Source organism: Stegodyphus dumicola, chromosome 4 (genome assembly GCF_044657685.1).
Source record: "Stegodyphus dumicola isolate Sdum_Otavi_A_Nest chromosome 4, ASM4465768v1".
Classification (NCBI taxonomy): Eukaryota; Metazoa; Arthropoda; class Arachnida; order Araneae; family Eresidae; genus Stegodyphus; species Stegodyphus dumicola.
Genome location: NC_140771.1, coordinates 82,776,507 through 82,794,070, shown reverse-complemented (window position 1 = coordinate 82,794,070; position 17,564 = coordinate 82,776,507). Strand labels below are relative to the sequence as shown.

At 35.4% G+C, this 17,564-nt stretch overlaps 1 protein-coding gene across 4 annotated transcripts in view; it reads left to right on the top strand.

Annotated features, from left to right (window-relative positions):
• The window catches only part of LOC118192354 (protein O-mannosyl-transferase TMTC3-like), a 495,624-nt gene that overhangs the window by 193,729 nt on the left and 284,331 nt on the right, over positions 1-17,564 (top strand). For 3 of the 4 annotated variants that reach the window (XM_085815132.1, XM_085815133.1, XM_085815134.1), the window contains exon 3: positions 3,255-3,301. The exons of the other annotated variant lie outside the window; for it this stretch is intronic. The gene's annotated coding sequence lies outside the window, so the exon portion shown is untranslated. The remainder of the gene's footprint in view (positions 1-3,254; positions 3,302-17,564) is intronic. 4 annotated transcript variants of the gene reach the window in all.

The window sequence follows — 17,564 nt, the reverse complement described above, 5'->3', positions numbered from 1 at the left end:
ACAGTGCATTTGCAGCGTCCATATTGTTCACGGATGAAGCCTGCTTTACATGTGAGGGAGCCTTCAACCAGCATAACGCCCATGTATGGGCCTTGGAGAACCCTCATTGTGCGCAACTATGTGCAGCTCAAGAGCGTTTCTCGGTCAAAGTTTGGACCGGCATTCTTGAAGACTGTCTTATTGGACCGTACCTTCGGCCCAGTCCTTTGGACGGTAGGGTAAACCTGATCTTCTTGCGACAAGTCCTGCCCGAAGTTCTTGATGCAGCATATGTTCCTCCGTCATTGCGCTGCTATTCCATGTGGTACCAGCATGACGGGGCTCCTCCACGTTACACGACTGACGTCCACTGACACCTCGACGTAACATATGGACAGCGGTGGATAGGTCGTGGTGGCCCGATTCAGTAGCCTGCCGAATCATAGGACCCCTCATACATGGACTTCTTCTTCTGGGTTCACATGAAAAGTTTGGTGTTCCAACACCCGTTCCTTCAGTTGAAAACCTTCTCGCTCGAATACCTGAAAGTGCCGAGAGGATACGTGACATCCCAGGAAGAACTTAAGAAATTCCTTTCGGAGCCGCTATCAGGCCTGCCAACGACTTCTGGTCGTAATTTCGAACACCTGTTGTAGTACAAACTTTCAATAAAATGTTTTCTATCCATTAATGTGTTGCTGTTTCTGTTCTTTTTCTCTGAAAACATTTTTTAGAATGTAAATTTCTAGCTCGCACGATCTCAAATAAGAGAGAAAAAAAAGAAGCACTTAAAGGAAGGTTTTGGTGGATGAAATCAGAGCGTGTTCTGCCTGCTTGAAAATTGTGGTCACAAGGTCACTTTGTTCTTTGTTTTCATACCTACACATGTCATTTAAAATTTCCTTTGATACTCTTGTACTTTTCCTATCATTCTCTCTAGTGATGCTTTAACTGCGTAAGGATGATTTTAATTTTATAACCCGTTATTTCATGTTAATTCCCTTTTATATTAAGCCTCGTTTTATTTCCCTAATGCCAGAATATAATTTTCCAGCGCACGCGATCTCAAATTAGGTAGAAAGTAAGAAGTACTTAAGGTTTTGGAGGGTGAAATCAGAGCGTGTTCGGCCTGTTTGAAGGCCACGTAGCTAACCTTGATCCTCTAGGGATTAGAAATATGCAGTGTTGAGTTATTCTCGCCATTAGTCTTGTTTACGACAAGTTCGGTCAGAGTCAACTTGGGCGCTAGTTAAACTGTGAAGTCGTTAGGCTAAACTTAAATATCATTAACTTTAGTTTATTCATTATATTTGATTAAAAGTCAAACGTGTTAGTTTCTGTACGCACGAGTTGGTGCCACCTGTTAAACTTAAAAATAAACTTCAAAAATAAAACTTAAGTTGATTAATAAAAAGGGTCTTTTACCCCCTTTCCTTGTCTCTGTAATGCTTACAAGACACAGGGGATAATTCCTTAATTGTCGTTTCGTAGGTCTGGTCTAATTCTATGCTTCCTAAGAAGACTAGATTCTACAACTTTTTTTTTTCATAGACGTTATATATTCAGAGCTTAAACTCAGCCCTAATCCGAGTTTTATGGGAATTATAAAGCTGTTGAAAACTGTCAGATCCTAACGATGATATTTTACTTTCGGTTAGTCACGTCAACGTGATTATTTGAGCCGATACTGCGCACTAAAACATATTAACTAATAAAATTTTTAATTTTCAGCATGTTTGAAATTTTGAACATTTGTTCAGTAGAGGTACACTGAAGTGCCACTGAATTAGGGATAGCATGTCGGTACCAAGCTGGACCTCCTCTGACCTTGATAATGGCTGTCACACTACGAAGCATAAATTGAATAAGTTTGCGGAAACATTATATGGAAATGGTTTGCCAAACATCGGACAAAACTGTTCATAATTCAGGAAGGGTCGCTAATATTGTGTGATGTGGTTTCACATCTTTCTCTAAAACATCCAAAAGGAGCTCAAGTAGGATTTAAGTCAGGCTTCTAAGTAGACAATTCATTACAGAGAAGGCAGATAAATGCTCATCGAACCAAGCAGCAGCCAACTGGGACCTATGAGAGGTACAGTTACCTTTCTGGAATATTCCATTTCCGTGGGAATCATAGGACAACATAAATGGATGGACATGACCTCCAGCAACTCGACGTACCAAACCATACTGAGGGAGGTTGGTACAAGTACTAAAAATCCAAGACACTGCCAAGAGAAAACACTCTAAACCACGACTGAGCCGTCATGGTCTTGTACAATACCAATCTGGCATGCAGGATCCATGACTTCATAAGCCTGACACCATATTCTTAGCTTCCTGTTGGTGTTAAGTAATTTTAATCGAGACTTATCATTCCATGCCTACTTGTTTCCAGTCTCCTAGTGTCCATTCTCTGTGTTCTCTTTCCCGAGCAAGACGTGCAGCTCGATGGCATGCATTGAACAATGGTACTCTCGTGAGTCTATGGCTCCCGAAACCCATATGGTGAATCGAGCGTTGCACGTTTCGTTTACTGACTAAACCACGGGCGCCCTGATTCAGATTCAGCTGGGTGGTAATTTGAGCTAATGTTTGGCTTCGCTGAGCCATCTCTCACTACGTTTATTCAAGGCTAATTGTCCTTTGGAATTTACCCGAACGCAATATTTTTTCTTCCATGCATTATCGGCATATGCTTGACGCTGCCAAAATAAATCCTAGCCCTCTGGCCGTTGCGTCGAACGCCTACTATTTGTCCGCGATGGAAAGTGTCTAAATCAGTAGTTTTACTCATACTGACAATCGAAACGACTGATTATTAACAACTATAGTACTAGCTACATACGTAGTTACAACAAAACCTTTACGTGAGCATAAATGCGGCGCAGCGCTGGACAATTTGCACAGCCATGTCTATCCTTAGTTCAGTGGCACTTCACTGTATATTGGAGGGAATCTTCCAAGTCTCAAAAGAATTCCAACTGTAATCTCAACTATATTAAAAAATAGTAGAAAAAGGTATTAATCCTCAGTTAATAATATTTAAAACGTATCTACTACAATAAATATTTTAATTGTGAATGTTTATAAATAAATCTCCTCTAGGAGAAGTTTTACTTAATTCCTGTCTTGATAACCAATATTGGATAGAATATTTCTGCTCTTTAGTACATCTTTACATGCTTAAAATTGTAACAAATATATTAAGGAAAGAAAAATAAATGAATAAGAAAGGTTTACTAATATGAATTTCTTTTATTCTGCTTCAGGTAAAAATCAAGAAATATCTTGTGTATATTCTGAATCAGCCTTAGCGGTAAGTGATATGTATGTTTCTGAGTTCATGATTTATAAAAAAAATGTGTTTGAATCTTCATCCGTGATAGCAAAACATGAAAATGCTTTCGCTGCATTTCAAAACGATGGGAAATTCCTGCTCTCTTCATATGTTACTCACTCTTATGATCATATTTTCTCACGAGCGCATTTTTGTGTCTGAAAACTCGCAAATAACTCGGGCGCATTTTGATTCACTGTAACTTCTTTATGTGGCAAAAGAAAGAGATTGTTATGTTATTCTCGTCGCATATTATACCAGCCTCAGATTTTCGACGTATGAAAATATCTCTGCATTTTTCATATATAGCTCCTTCAATTATTAAAGTACTACTCATTTACTGAATAAAACAGAGAAAGTATTATTTTGCTTTAATAACTGAGTTTTGCTGAAACGTGTGCAATGTCTGGTATAAAAAAACTAGTAATCCCCCGATTCTCTAACGAATCGAATGATACGTTAAATAAAAAAGACTAGCCAACGTACCTGAGCCCTGTCCAACATTCAACCCTTGTTTGCAATCCCCAAATTATCTGTCTCTAATAATTTTTTTGAAGTGTTAATATTGATGTTAACTCTCCTGGAGCCTACGGAGAGAACTAAACTTTTTTTATTGCTCAGTGTTAATATTAACTCGTCGCGCGTATGGAGAGAACTAAAATTTTTGACTGTGGTTTCCTGGTTTGGACATATTTCAGTGGCCTATCTGATTTTTAATCATATTTTGATAAATAGCTAAGCGAAACTTAAAATTTCTTTTATTTTGTTAATTATTTAAAAAATATCTGATGTGTACACTACATGACTTCCTTGTACGGAATATTACATTATACACATTTTTTCTTGCATTTCATTTAACTTATTAGATTGAATTAAACCTACTTCGCCGACAGCGCATAGACCACAATAGAATAAATGCATTCTTTAAAATTCACTTTGTTTACCATAGCGACACTCTGGCGCTAGGTTCACTTAACAGTATTCTATTTCGTTCATATTATAACTCAGAATGCACAAAATTTACATCATTTAAAGAATTATCTAATCGTTGCCACATGTTCTATTCAAATACTGTAATAAAGCTAGAAAGATGTATAAAAGAAATTAAGCAAACAAAACAAAAAAGAAACAGTCTTTCACAGACGATTGAGTATTTCTCATTCAATTCATTCAGTTTTCACTTTGCGACATGGCAAAAATACATAAAAACTCAAAATATCTGTATTAAAATTACGAAGTAAATCTTAAATACTTATTTCCTCGAAAAAATTGCAGAAAGGATTAAGCATGATTTAATTCCCAACAATAAATGAAGGCGTTATTTTTGTGTTGCGAAGCTTAGTCTCTCTAGATTGGCAACAAATCTACAATTCTGCTGTTTCAAATGTAAACAAATATGTCCGCCATGTTATTTAAAACTTAAACAGCTTTTAAATTGTTGATAACTGTACAAACATTGCTTCCAGAATTACGAAAGGCATAAAAACTTTAACCGGAAGATAAAAATAACATAATTCAATCATTTTTAAAGCAAAAAATGTACAATTTACAAACGTATAAGAGTAAAGAAACTGAGATCACTGAGCCGGGTAACAGAGTGGATATATTTATAAATATATTTATATACGTTTGGCGCGGCCGATTGAAACCAAAATACGAGGTGCACATCTACATGTTATAGTAGTCTTATATACAAAATTTCAACGTTCTGAGGCTACTTGTTTTTGAGTTATGCGAGATACGTACGTTCGTACGCACGTACGTACATACATTCGTACAGACGCCACAAAAAATTCTCTTCAGAATTCATTTTAAAGCAGTTTTTTTAGTTTTTTTGGAGGAAAAGAGTCTTTTATTCTTTCCTTACGTATAGATATCACGCAAAAACATCGTTAAATTGCATTCGAAAGCAGTCAAAGTGGATATTTTCGTTGAAATATGCTGCCTGAAGCTTTTCGCGATTACAGTACTTCCTTTTTACTTCGTGCAAGGAAGTAAAAACCGTCAGCTGTTTTAGATTGCGCCTTCGGCCCGCGTGCTATCTGTGCTTGAGATCTTTGCTTTAAAGTACATTTCCAGTTTTTTCTCCTTTGCCGTTTTTCTGATTTCTAAAAAAAATTGTTATTGCTGTTTTTTATTTAGCTTTTGAATCCATAATAACAGGTGTTCAATAGATCAGACTAAATCAGTGGTCTTCAAACTGTATTCCACGGAACCGAGACTTTCTGGGAATCAAATCCCGGTGATCCGCGGGTCAAAATAAAAATTCGATGTATGACATATGTCAAAGAGAAAGAGTGTTATGCGCTGAAAACAGTTTTCTAATGAAAGAGGAATTATATTTAGACGGCAGTGTTAAAAATTATACAATGGCTCACATTTTTCGGTTGAAGAAATAAGAATATTTTCCCAAAGAAAAAACTAAGTATGACTGGATAAAAATCCGTTCCAGTACTACGATAAATCAGAAAACTTGCCCTTGAAAGGATAGGGAACAACTTATCGACAATGTAAACTTAAGAAACGGCAACTCCTTGATTTTTAGTCGCAAATTCATGCAGAATACCTAGATGTTTCTTACACAGCTCTCAACATTTCAATGCCATTCAGAGCAAGGTATTTAAATCAAAAAAAATTTCGCAGCGTATGTGGCAACAAAAATAAAATGCAGAAACAGGTAAAAGGCAGAATATGAAATGCGACTGTAAACAACATCAACAGAGGAGACGTCAATAGTTTATGTAAAAAAAATGCAAACGTACTCCAGTCACTAAATAAAATGCAAGGATAGGTGATACCTTCAGAACGTGCTAATGCTATTAATATGAACTTATATATTAATTTTATATAAATTTTTAATAAAAAATGCAGTACATTTTAACTCGCTTTACGTAAAGCAACTATAAGGCTTTGATCTACTTTAAATATTATTTTAAGATTCATTTTTCGATGAGTAGGATGAGGTACCTCTAAAATAGTTCTAAGCCGTGAGTTGGCAAAGTTTGAACACCACCTTCCTAACAACTTAGAAGATTCAAGTTTTCTTCAACGCATCTAAGGTATATTTTTCTGAGAGTAGGATGGAGTTTCCCGAAGAAACGATATAGTTTTATGGATTACGTGAGTTGACAAAGAATTAGTCTTAAACTTATCTAATATCTTAAACTATTTATCTATACAATTTTTTTAAAGGCAAGGCTCATTTGTGAATATAGTTTGAAATTTCGCATGTGCGTGCGAATGAACGAGACCGTAGCGTGAGATTAAACTATATAATAAATCGAGTGTTCTTGGAATACGAGAAGTTACTAGATTTGTAACATCAAGAAAATGAGCAGCGACAGTTTGGATGACAGTAAAGGCCAAAAAGTGGTGATATTGTTCAAGAAAAGACCCTGGAAATGCCCGTGATGAATCAGCCGGAGTAGGCTATCTGCAAGGCACTAGCGATTGCGTGTTTTAGGAGATGGCGAAAAGCCTATTTTATGATTTGTAAAAATTTCAAAACTTTATAGCCGATACACTTTTAGACGTAGAAATTTAAAAAGCATTACAGGACTGCATCAGCGCAGTCCACATTAGGCATCTCTGCCGATGCGGGGACAATGTTCTTTGAACATAACATCTAAAAACTCGTATGTTGTTCCTTACAATAGGGCGTTTAATTCGAGAAGGAGATCATATAGAAGACTAGAAAATTGCGTATAAATTTGGAAAATAAGTGCTTTTCCTTTTGAAAAATTATTTGTTTTATTTATGCTGCAAAATGGACCTTATTTACAAGCTTTTGCTTAGTTCACTCACAGTGTACGATCATTATGGTCGGAATTTTGTCATCGATTTTTAACCTAACTCCTGATACGCTATCGAGTTCAAAATGTGGTAAAGTGATTTTTTTTTCAAAATTCGATATAGATTAAAATTCTGAACTTTCGGCGAATTTTTGAAAATTGCTTATCGTTTTATATTCTTTGTTTTTATATTCTTTGAAGTTTATAATTTTAAAATTTCAACGTCTAAAAATGTATCGGATATAAAGTTTTGAAGTTTTTACAAAACGTAAAAACGGCTTCTCGCCATCTTCTAAACAAAAATGATAAAAACATTTTAATCGAGCGATTTTCTTCTAAAGCAGACATAATTCCTTCTAAAGCGTTTTAAATTGTAAGCATTTTTAATTTCGGTAAAATGCGTTTTAGCTTGCCATCTTGGCGTACTTTATGACTGAGAAATTCGTTTTGTCATTCAACATTTGCCATTTAACTTCAACATGCGTGTTAAGTAACACTTTTATTACAGCCATTTTCTGAACCTGAATATTCTATGCAATTGCTTTATCCTCTGAATAAGGTTCTATAATTTGTTACTTGTGTTTTAACAATTACTAAAATTTTCCTCATTGAGAATGTGTTATTGAAACTACAAAACAGAAAGTAAAACGTAGTTAAAAGTTATTATTTAAAATGGACATCATAATGAAAGTAATAAAAGAAAAAAGCTAATTATTATATAGTTTGATGGGGAAGATATATTAAATTCACAGAATTCATATAGAATTTTATATCGAGAATAATAAAAGGCGCCTTTATAACGAAATCTATTTTAATTTAATTGCATTGGGCCAGCTATATAGGCGATTAACTTTTTAAACTATCTATTAATTTAATTTCAGTGTCAAATGTCTAAGCTATTATCTTTTTTAATTTGGTCTTGGTAGCCCCGCGTTCTTATTTTTCGCGATATAAAATTGTAGATGACTTCTGTAAGCAAAATTCTTTAATCAAACTCTAATTAAACTCTTATTAAAAATTGGATGATAAATTATGTTTCTCCCTTTAGTGCATTAATTATCATATGCATTTCAAACAATAACTTATTGTACGAAAACTTTTTTAAAATTTTATATTATTTAAAAAATAATCTTCGTATGGGTACTTGTATTAATAAAATATTTAAGAACGTATGAACATATATCCATATACAATTAAATTAATAAACAAATATTCATTTGTTTATAAATCCTATTTCTGTTAAACTTGCAATCAATCGTGACATTTGAGATGACTCAAGTTAGTGTGTTTAGCTTTACTTAAAGGATAACTTAGTTAAAATCGTTAATATCTCTGCAGCTTAGTGCTGAAATCTTGCTTCATACATATAACATTCAACAAGAAATTCTATCGCTTGTGATTTAAGTGATCTTTAAATTCAAATGATTATTCATAGTTAATACTAATTTAAAACAGTGACAACAACAGAAAATAATAAATTTGAAAAGGTTCAGATTTTAACTTTCGCTCAAAAGGGCTCTTTTGAAGTTTAAATACAGTTTATCAATAAAGATTATCTGTAGAGATGACCCAAACGGAATAGCGAAATTTTAGAGGATACTAGATGAATAGACATTTAGATTAACATGGGAACATTCCATACCTTCTGTAATTCTGAAAAGGGAAAAATTTTAGAACGCAAATTTATAAAAATATTGAATGCTTTTAATGAAATATATAACGAATTAAGCACATTTTAATTTAAATCAATCCGAAAAGGAAATAATAATAATAATAATAATAATAATAATAATAATAATAATAATAATAATAATAATAATAATAATATTCTTAAGAACTGCATCTGTTGCTTTTCGATAGAATACTTTGTTAATTAATAACAGATGAAATTTGAACAATAAATACCTTACATTTTGGCGAATGGCAACAGACTCGAACGAAAAGTGTAATAACTGATTAAAAACAAACGGCGCAAATTCGCGTTTGATGACTAATAGCCCTTTTGGGTTGAAAGCACTTTGTTCGGAATATTTTGCTCTGCGTTATACACAAGAAATGAGCAGAATGGCCCAAACAAACTGCTATTCAATAGCTGCTCTTTAATATAGATTACAAAATGGCATGCAACTGCTCAAATAGCCATTTTTAGTTCCCAGAAAAATTTATCAGTAACTAATGAAAAATATATTTCTCTCAAAATGTCTCATTCGCATTCTTCCAGATAAAAGTATTTCAAGAAATACTTCTCTTCTGACTTCGAGATTGCGACTTATCGAGAAATTAGATTTTAAAGATGAAAAGGGAAAAATTTTAGAACGCAAATTTATAAAAATATTGAATGCTTTTAATGAAATATATAACGAATTAAGCACATTTTAATTTAAATCAATCCGAAAAGGAAATAATAATAATAATAATAATAATAATAATAATAATAATAATAATAATAATAATAATAATAATAATATTCTTAAGAACTGCATCTGTTGCTTTTCGATAGAATACTTTGTTAATTAATAACAGATGAAATTTGAACAATAAATACCTTACATTTTGGCGAATGGCAACAGACTCGAACGAAAAGTGTAATAACTGATTAAAAACAAACGGCGCAAATTCGCGTTTGATGACTAATAGCCCTTTTGGGTTGAAAGCACTTTGTTCGGAATATTTTGCTCTGCGTTATACACAAGAAATGAGCAGAATGGCCCAAACAAACTGCTATTCAATAGCTGCTCTTTAATATAGATTACAAAATGGCATGCAACTGCTCAAATAGCCATTTTTAGTTCCCAGAAAAATTTATCAGTAACTAATGAAAAATATATTTCTCTCAAAATGTCTCATTCGCATTCTTCCAGATAAAAGTATTTCAAGAAATACTTCTCTTCTGACTTCGAGATTGCGACTTATCGAGAAATTAGATTCTGGAAAAAGATTCCCCGAGGATTTCATAGAAATTCTCAAGTGGATCGGGCAAATTTCGAACTCGGCTTAAGAGTCCATACTTCGCACTTAGGGGACTCGATTTAATCAAAGTCCGAATGAAAGAATTGTAAGTTTCAAAAGTTTAACCGCCCTCGGGCAAAACCAGGAGAAGAAAGTTCTAGTTTCTATCCTTAAGAGAATTGCTCTTGTCTAAGCTTTGACAAGCGCCAGATTTCCTAGATTTATATACAGAGTGCCCACAGAAGTCCAGTACTACTCGTTTAACCGCTGAACGGCTGCAACTATAATCATAAAAGTGTATAGTGAAGTGGCTATGCTCTATTAGATGAGACTACTTACCGCGCCACCTGATGGAAAACGGTAGAGTTATCGTTTCTATCTCGAAAGTGGTACGAGATAAGAGAAAAAAGTGAATTATAAAGTTGTAGAGCACCATCGTTTTAGTACGAAAAGACATCTCGTTCACATGAATGCTGAAGACTGGACGCTGAAAACGCACACCTGTTTCTTTGCGATTTCCGAAACTAAGATATCAAGATACTTGAACGAAAAGAGAAAAAATTCTCTTTGGGAATAAAAATGAGCCCATATCTCGGCAGAGTTGTATCGCTTATAATTCACAATCTGTGGTTCAAACCTCGCGAGGTGCACTCTTGTACTGATAATCTTTACAGAGTAGATAATATGCAGATCGTGCACAGTCGTGTCGCAAAACGCATCAATTCAACACAACGTGAGCTTGTGCGAAATTTATGCATTATGAAAATAGAGTATGAAACGTGGCAAATGAGACAACTATAAAAGAGTTATCTCTTAGGGGTTGTATGCTGAAGCTCATGGAGCGATTTTCAAAAAATGATAATTGTGAGACTATTTACGGTGAATACTTCCTACGTTATGGTATGAGACTATTTTATATTTTACGGTAAATGTAGGCGCGAGGCACGATCAGCAACGTGGTTGCATCGGTAAATTTTTACCTCCAGGCCCACACCTTTCACACAAAAATCATACTACAGGTTGCGATACCTTTAAACCTTTAAGGCTGCGTGACTAGCCCACTTCGATCCAGCAGACCAGCTAAGGTAGGGCGGAAAGTAGAACCTTAAGGTGTATTATCATACATATCTGAACAGCAGTACAAGACAGATAAGTGGCCTCTCAAAACGTTGCGCTTGGAGTAACCTAAAGGAATTAGGTGCTCATCCATACTAACCAACACCTAATCAAGCATTACAGGACGGGATGATGAGAGAGTTTCGCGTGGTGCAAATTCGTCATGAACCAGATGGATGTCCAGCCCAAATTCTTGGCAGATATAATATGGACGGATGAGGCTTGATTTTCACGTAAAAAAATTTATAATAGGCAGAACCTCATTACTGGACACTGGAAAATCCATCATGTTCTGCCGATATTCGACATCAAATACGGTTCCCGATTAATGTTTGGTACAGAATTTAAAATAAAAGCCTAATCGGCTTAGTATTTTACTAGGTTATGCTGAGAGCCGCGCAATATTTAGAACTTCTGCAAGACATAATACCCGATTTTGTTGAAGACTTGCAGTTGCTTCAACTCAACGGATGGTTCCAATATGATGGGGCAACTGCGCACAAGACATCACCGGCGAAGCAGTATATGATGAATTCGGAGAACGAATAATCTGTTATGGTGGTTTCAAAGAGTGGCCTCCACGTTCATCTGATATGACTCTCAATGGACCTTTTTATTGTGGAGATACCTCTTGCAAACAGATATGTGGGACTCCTCCGTAATCAATGTAGAACCTTTAACGACGGATTACTGATGCTTGTGCAAACATGTCACTCTCTATGCTACAGCGTGTGCAACATGAAATTCTAACAAGTGTTCAGATGTGCATTTCAGCTAACGGAGAGATGTTTGAACATCGAAAATAAAAGTATCTTGTCGTAACTAGTTATTTTTTTCTTTCTAAGATCGTTCTGTCAAGTCACAGGGTCGAAAGCACAAAAACAAATGCGCATTTAAAATGTTGTTGTTGTTGTTTCTTATATCACTTGTCTGTCAGTAACATCAATGCAAGCCTGCGAAATCCATCGGGGCACGAATCTACCCCGATCAATCTTGCACTTGCCTTTGGCAAGAGACTTGAGTACCATACAACTGACAGTACTACTTTGGCCAGTTCCGACTTCCAAGTTTGATAGAGCGTACCCCGAAGGGAGGAGGGATCCGAGGGTCTCTCACCCCTCTTTTTTTTCTCTCACCAGAACTTTCAGCTTGCTGTAGATTTAGAGAGAAGTTTGAAGCGGTGTTGTCTACCACCTGAAGCTCAACATTCTCTGCTTGTGCAGAAAATGATCTTTTTCCTCTTCTAGGAAGAGCAGAAAACGATCATCTTTCTTTAAATATCGTTATCATTTTCAGAAAGTTCTTCCTATTCATTGGACCTCTTTGAATTCCCTTCAAAGTCCAGAATTTCCGTAGAGCAGGTACTGTGGAATTACTGTTTTGGTAAAACAATTTTACTAACAAAGATTTATCTCGTAAACTTATCGTCATTTGGGCTAGCAAGCATATTGAAAACAAAATCACCGCGAATATTTCCAAATTTTATAACAGCTGATGCATGAAGTCGGCAAAGATTTACATTTTTACTTCCTAGTGTGAAGTAAAGGAAGTATCGTATAGCGAAAATTTTAGGTATCATATTTCAATGAAAAAAAATCCATTTTGACCGCTCTCGAATCCATTTGAACGATGCTTCTGGGTGACATCTGTATGTACGGACAGAATAAAGAACAATTTTTTACAAAACGGATTGTAAAATGGATTTAAAATGGACTCAAACGTCCGTAAATTTCATGATGTGTGTACCTGGCTGCATGGGCGTTTTCGTGGTTTTCCCCATGTGTAACGTGTATACGAGCCAGTTTCCCTTAGAAAGTCCTCCACGAAGGCATCCCTCCTCTTAGGCAGATAGCCCTCGAGGCTTTGCCATACTCACAAACACACACACACATGATGTGTGTACATATGTCTGTATGTACGTATGTATCTCAAAGAACTCAAAAGCATGTAGCCGTAGAACGTTGAAATGTTGTCTGGGCGCCATACGTACGCTTATCCTTACGCACAGACGTCACGCAAAAACATCGTTAAATTGCATTCGATAGCTGTCAAAATGGGTATTTTCTTTGAAATATGTTGCCTGAAACTTTTCGAGATTACAATACTTCCTTTTTACTTCGTACAAGGAAGTAAAAAGTGATTTAAAATTTCACAATATATGTGTACTGGATGCATTTGAAATACTTCTATTACTCACGTAAAACTAACATTTTACTTCATTGAAAACGTTTATTGCAAATTTGCTTAATTACTTATAAATCGAAAATTCGTATTAAGCTTTTATGAATTTTAAGAACTATTTTTCTTTGTTGAACACTGCGTTTATCCTAAGAATTGCTATATATAAAACCATTTCTTTAAACAGAAACACATAACTTGCGCAAAAGCTTTATCCTGTACAGACAATATCGTCTTTGAATGAAACTCCCTCCGAGATAAGTACCATACGAATTATCCTCTGCAACATAATGTTTGAAGGAAAGCCTGGCTTATGAATCGCCGAAATAGGCAACAATAGATGAGAGGTTGCATGTTGATGAATGGCTATACACCCCCTCCCTGAGGTCCAATATTTTCTCGTTATGGGGCGTGTGTTGACGGGTCGCCCTTTTACGGCCGCGAACGCTTCATGCTCCGTTTCTAATCAATTTGAAGTGATTTGGGTGCACATGAAACGCCTCATTCAAGCTCTAACAAAACCTATTCTAGACATACAACGTTGCCTACGAGGCAAGATTAGAATATACGGCAGCTGTCGTGAAAACAGTAACGAACAGAGATTTGCCATTTGTTCATTGTTCTCTATGAGTTCAGGTAGTTTTGAAGCAATTCATCGTATGCTTAGGGTTGAAATTCTTCATTACATAGATTTAAACAAAAAAAAAATGGTATTTATAATTTTTACAGAAGAGTTCTAATTCATGTTCAGTATTAGTATAGACTCTAATTCAAGTCAAAAGTTCTAATTCAGTTTTAATTTTTATAGAGAATCTGTTCTAATTCATGTCCTTGAATTCTAGCAAAGATTTATAATCAAGCGAGATATGTAAAATACGTGATAAATTGGAAATGGTCGTGGATATGTTGAAGCACAAAATAGTAGAAGCTTGCAGTCAAGGTAGGTTTTTAAATGTTTATTTTTATTTTAAATCACATTTGCGCCACAAGTAACTTGGGGCCCTAATTGTGCTTAGTCGAGAACTTTAACATTTTTCAGAGATTGCGGTAAGAAGAAAGCAATGAAGTAGCCTTTTATTGGCAATAGAACCAGATACGAAATGCGATGTTTCAAATGAAATCTTAGTTCAGAGTGGGTTAGTTTCAATTTCTACATCATTTTTATTGGCTAATTAATAATTAAATTATATTACTGACTGTTTTAGTTCGGAAAACGATTTGTGTAATCAGCGTTATGTAAATGTCATATTATATGGATAAATCTGAAAACGTCGCAGCCAGAGAAATTCATTGTAAGCACTTATTATTTTTAGAAGAGAAAGGGAAAATACCTAAATTAAAATGGAGAGTTAAGGAGCTGTTGCAAATTTGAATTAGAATTTTTATTTACATATTTTTAATTTTATACATGTATATATAAATATACTACCGTAAATGGTAAACCAGCTCCTTTCGAATCCCTCGTCATCAGTAAGAACGCTAAAAGGTTAGTGCCATTTTATCATAGCATCACGTTTTGAGTTTAAAACTCCTTTTGCTCCATATAAGAAATTTTACTTTTTAATGATTTTGGATTTTCAGTACAGTTTATTTGATTAATGTGTAGAAAAACTTTATAAGATTTAAAGATTTATAAGATTTACAGAAACCAGAAAAACTTTATAAGATTTAAAGATTTTCTAGCATTTTTCAACAACATTAACACCTTAGGAATCAAAATGACAAATTGGTTTCTTGAAGAATAGCAAAATCGAAAGGTCTTTATAAGCAATGCAAAACTTAGCCTTTTTATATTTGTTTTACTGTGTAATGACGCGATTAAATACCTAGAATATATTTCATTTTATTTTGCATTTTAACTTTCGTTTTAAAGTAATGTAAGTTGTAAAATAACTTTGTATTATAATTATCGTATTGTTTCTGGTTTTGTAATTTTTAAGATTTTTAAGACTAAATTGATGTTGGAGTATAGTTTCGACTTTTTGACATGGAATGTAAAGATATTTTAGTAAAGTACTTTGAGATTATTTTGCGGTTTTTATTACCCCTAGAAGGATTATTAATTTCGTTTTAGCATTTTGCGTCGAAAACTTCAAATGTCAGTTTCACTTTTCAAATTCTTGCCATCAAATATTATCGTTCTATGCTATATATTTTAAGAAATTAAATAATGAAGAATCTGCATAAATGTATCTATGTTTCTCGCAGTGTGATAAAACAACGGTACCTAGAGCCATCCAATTTTGAATAGCGTAATTCTCTACCGAATATGGGTATCTGGAAGCCCTAATTTGGAATTTGTTTTATTATCGAATTTATATTTTGTAATACTTTAACGAATTTCTGTTTAAGAAACTCGACGATTTTAAAGCGAGCAGTGTCAACACTGTACGAAAAAAAATTTTTTTTTTTTATCTCCAGCGCGTGAGACTGTGTGTCGGAAATTCTAAAGATATGTTTATTTTAAAATTATTTTGCTGTTGAATTGAATTTTATCTTTTAAGGGAAAGGAGCGTGATATTTAATAAAAAGGTAACGCACAAAACGTTTAAGCTTTCAGATTTTATATTTTTTATTGTGTTTTTACGTATTTATTTATTTACTTACTTAATTTGGACTGAAATAGTCAAGAAGGACCTAATTTGTATTCAGTGCTCCTTAATTATTCACATTTTAATAATTACCCTTAAATGAGTGTATTTGAAACATTGAAATAAGAATAATTAATATGAATATTTCAATTTCAGATTTTCTTAAGGTTAAAAATTTTTGAAAAAAGCCACATTGGACAGCGATACACGAAGCAACAAGTCTAGGTACAGACTCAGTGAGACTGAGGATGGTGTCCTGAGGACTGGCTCTCCATTCCCTGTCAACCATTTGCCACAGTTCGTCTTCTGAACTCGGCAATGGCAGGGTCTGCAAATGGCATCCAATCACATCCCAAATATTCTCGATTGGTGAGAGATCAGGAGAGAAAGGTGGCCAGGGAAGCATTTGTACACCTTGCAGAGCACGTTGGCTGATGAGAGACGCGTGAGATTGGTCGTTATCCTGCTGATAAAGGACACTGGGCACACCCTGAATGTAGGGTAACGTCTCCGGCCGCAGCACATTATCTACTTATCGTTAGCCCTGAATACGGACTGGAGGTGACTTAGAAGCGTACGCAATTGCGTCCCAAACCATGATGCCGCGTTGTCGCACAGTTGGGCGCTCCACAATTGCTTCTGGATTTGACCTATCTCTACATCCATGCAACACTCGTACGCGGAGATAGAAGCGTGACTCATCTGAGAACACGACCCCGTGATATTCCGTCATGCACATTGCTCGAGCCTGGCACCATTGCAGACTTTGGCGTTTATGATGTGGGGTCAATGGCAGTCTTCTTAACGGACGCCACGAGTGCAAGCCACCAGCCATCAATCGACGGCAAATGGTTCTGGTCGATATGGAAACATCCAGGGTGTCTTGAACATGCTGCAGAATGGATGTAGAAGTGGCTTGCGAGTGCGCTACCGCTTGTCGGCGGATACTTCGATCCACGTGTGCTGATGTCACTCTGGCTGCACTGGCACGCCTCGAACTTGCCGCATTCCTTCTTCCAGCCATCGTCTCCATAGCCGGTGCACTGTGGACGCGTCCAGGTGTGTGTCAGCTGAGATTTGTCGTATGGACCAAACTGCCCTTCTCAGTCCGATCACCCTGCCCCTCGTAAAGTCGTTTGTCTGCTGGAACTGCCTCCGTTGACAACTGCCTGGCATTCTCTTCTATAACATGGCCCTCTGAGACAAGAACAAATTTTCTAAGATATTTTCCCTAGTAAAAATTAACGGCACGAAAATTAAACATTCTACAGGTTCATTCCCTTATATATTCTTCAACGTGCGCTGGAGAGCTGCGCATTTCGCATCATTCGCATAACTCAGTGACGTGCGTTTACTCTGAAATTTGCATGATTTTCAGACCATTCCTTCTCGGTGTTGCATTTTCAATGTCGAGTAATGTACATACATTCATGCAGATTCTTAATTATTGAATTTCTTTAAATAAAATCCAGGGCTCTAATATTTGGTGACAACAATTTGAAAAGTGAAACGCCGTTTATAGTGAACCAACGCAAAATGCCAAAACGAAATAAATAACCTTAATACCCTTTGGACTAATAATAAAAAATGCATAATTAAAAAAGCAATGTAATTAAG